At 43.9% G+C, this 3,414-nt stretch overlaps 1 pseudogene; it reads left to right on the forward strand.

Moving 5' to 3' along the window:
• Nucleotides 1-597: 597 nt before the first annotated feature.
• Nucleotides 598-1,342, forward strand: LOC121045725 (annotated as a pseudogene).
• The last annotated feature ends 2,072 nt before the right edge of the window (nt 1,343-3,414 follow it).

Genomic DNA, 3,414 nt, shown 5'->3' on the forward strand with positions numbered 1-3,414 from the left:
GAGGACGATACGAAAAAATTAATATATTTATATACGCCCAGAAAATTGACAACACCCCGAAATACACAGGAATACAAAAACAAAAATAAATAAAGGAAAAAAAAGAAAAAAAAAACACCCTTAACAAATTGAGATAGAGGGCCTTTCTTCTTATTCAGCTCTGGCTTCAGGTAGTTCATCTCAACTCTGGACAACCAACGGAAGGAGCGGCGATGTTGCGTTCGCCGCCGACTATCCTGTATATTTCAATAATCTCTCGGCCCAGCTTGTTATTGTGTCTTCCAATTATGCTGGTGTCCTGGAACCGGGCTTCACAGTTCTTGCAGAGTCCCTGAGGCACAAGAGGTGTTGCTGCAGAAGACTGAAGGGAATTGCAGCGCGCTTGAACACTTCAAGCAGAAGTATAACTTCCCCCACTGTGTTGGCGAAGTGGATAGGAAGCATCTCCAGATTCAGGCACCATCACATTCTGGCAGCATGTACTACAGCTACAAGGTACTGTTTGGATTCGGTCGTTGTTTATGTGCTCGAACTAATGCTCTGCCTTTCTTTGTACGCGGTGAATTGTTGTTACAGGGTACATACTCTATTGTACTGATGCCTTTCGTTGACAGCGACCTAAGGTTTGTGTCCGTTGACGTCAGAGCCTATGGACGACAAAGTGATGTCGGTACACTCCGTGCCTCGCGGTTCAGGAAGTGCCTCGAAGAAGGTCGTCTCGGCCTGCCCTCTCGATAGCATCTCCCAAACACGTCGACTGTGGCGCCACATGTATTCAGGGGGGCGAGGTGTTTACACTCCGCCCGGACTTCTGCGGCAATACCGAGGAAAAACCAAGACGAAGAGAGAATAATCTTCAATTACCGTCTAAGCCGAGCAAGGTAAGCCGATTCACACAAGGGGTATCTTCCATTGTACATTACATTAAATGTTTCATTTCTGCACGGTCTGTGTGAATAACGCTTTTGGAGTCATGGCCTCCAGGTTCCGAATTTTCCTCCGCACTATCAACTTGCAGCCAGAAAATGCAGACTATGTTGTAATGACGACCTGCATCCTCCACAACGTCCTCAGGGAGGACTCAATCTACATGTCAGAAAGCTGCGTAGATAGCGAAGATGCCTACGGCAATGTCAAGGAGGGCCAGTGGCGCGAGATCCTTAAGAATGAGGGTTCGGCAATGTTTGTCCTGAAGCCCCCTGTTGGCCACAACTTTGGGGGATCGGCAGGATCCGCAACGGACTTATCTCGCTCCTATTTCGTAAGTACAGTGGGTTCAGTGTCGTAGCAGCTAGCAACTGCTGGACTTAAGTCAGTTGTGAACAGCGGCGAGCAGCCATGAGCAGCCATGGGTGGCCGCAGGCACCAGCAGGCAGCTACCATGCAGCCACAGGTCACCACAAGCAGAAGCAAGGAGCAGGCCGCAGAGCCAGACAAGGCAGCCGTAGGCAGCCATACATACTCTAACTTCCTATAAATTACTCGATCCGAGGTGTTTTATGTATTTTATTCAGTGAAATAAAAGATGGGCAAACACTTTTTGCTTTATATTCTATTCTGGCAACCGAAACCTTCTCCCACCTTCAATGCGACACGCGACAACGATACTAATTCCAAAACGTAAAAGCGAAGGGTCAGTCAGAAGCAGCGAAGACATTCGATCAATAAGCCTTCTGACAACGGATTATAAGATCCTAGCAAAAATTATATTAAAACGCCTGGAATTTGCACTCCATTACATAGTTGCAAGTAATCAGGCGTACGGTTTTAAAAATAGGTTGATATTCACTAAACTGCATACAATGAGGATTATAGCGGAAACGGCAGAAGCGATGGGACGTCCTAGGGCTGTCCTACAACTAGATGTGAAACAAAAAAGCGTTTTATAATGTGTATCCCTCCTTTCTTTTTTCAATATTAGAACACTGCGGAACCGGAGAATTTCTGCTCAATGCTATTAAAATATGTTACAGGAACATAAGAGCACGGATACTAATCAATGGACGCAAGTCACGCTTTATTTCCGTGGAGTCGTCGGTACGCCAAGGATGCCTAATGTCGCCCACACTCTTTGCTATATATCTAGAACCGATGTGTAAGGCAATCTTGAATTACCGCATCAAAAGGGGTGCAAGTCTGGGTGAAACGTCAGCACGGCACGTAGCTTACACGGATGACATCACCCTCATTGGCCATGCTCAGAAAGATATAATGCGGGTGATAGAACTTTTAAGGCAATTTAGGGACGTTTCTGGAGTTCCAACCAACCCAAAAACGTATGTTGGAGCCTGGCTGGTGTTGGGGGCATCCAAGCCAGAACATTTCTTGGGCATCGTGTGGTCCACCCCGATGTCCAACTATCTTGGGGTTGGGCCGGGTACAGAGCAGCTAAGGACCGTACTGGAAGACATTCACCTGAGCAGACTGAGGGCCGAAATCCCAGAACGGCTGGCCGGATAAGTGCCTCTACCCAACAGAGCGTTTATTAGCAATGCAGTATTTTTTTGCAGTGTCTGGTATTCGCGAAAGCTGCTCCGTGTAGGCAAATCGATGTGCAAAAAGTTCATCGGTTTTGTGCATCGTTTGTGTGGGGCCTGGGTTTGTTTGAGCTTTCAAGATTTTGTTTTAGTGATACATTCGTGAATACTGTGTGAGACCTTGAGAAATATAACCAACAAAATCAACGAGGTTATATACGGTCCTAAAGCGCATATGGTCTCAGCATATTTACCAAGTATAACAAAAATATTCATCAAATAAAGTATTTCCTATGTATCAGTAGTAAGACCTGCCGGACATGAGTTGATATCGTTTTATTCATTTAGACAAATAAAAAACGGTCTACTTGCAATGGCAATCTTGAATTCAATTTGAAAGTGGACGAATTTTAGACGTGATTAAATCTTCGACAATCACGCATATGTACTGGAACAAGTTTATGAATGACATAGGAATTATAACCGGATTTCTACACTATATCCGCGGACAACCTTTTGTTGATTTTCGGAAATGAAAAGCGCACGTGCACAGCTTCGACTGGCGTTAAAAATATGCGAGCGGACGTGCGTCTAAAGTTGAAACTAAAGGGTCACATGAAGTTCTTCGCAAGTAACAAGCAATTGTACTTATAATAATAAAATAAATACCGAAAGCGAATACCTTTTTTATATACAGGTATTGCCTAATACATTCATTACAACATAAAGATTGGCAACAAGTAAAATTAACGTTGTTAGTAGAAAATTTTCTATACAACATTTATTGGTCTCTGGATAAGGCTGAAATGTTTCTCGCGCTTTTCATCGACTTCTGCGTATGCCGTGATACCATACATCATTCATTTTATGATATCCAAATTATTCAAAATAGGGTTTTGAGAGCCCATTTAAAATGTTCTGGAAAATTATTTTTAAA

The sequence above is a fragment of the Ixodes scapularis genome, unplaced genomic scaffold (assembly GCF_016920785.2).
Source record: "Ixodes scapularis isolate PalLabHiFi unplaced genomic scaffold, ASM1692078v2 ptg000775l_1___fragment_2___debris__unscaffolded, whole genome shotgun sequence".
NCBI classification, from domain to species: Eukaryota; Metazoa; Arthropoda; class Arachnida; order Ixodida; family Ixodidae; genus Ixodes; species Ixodes scapularis.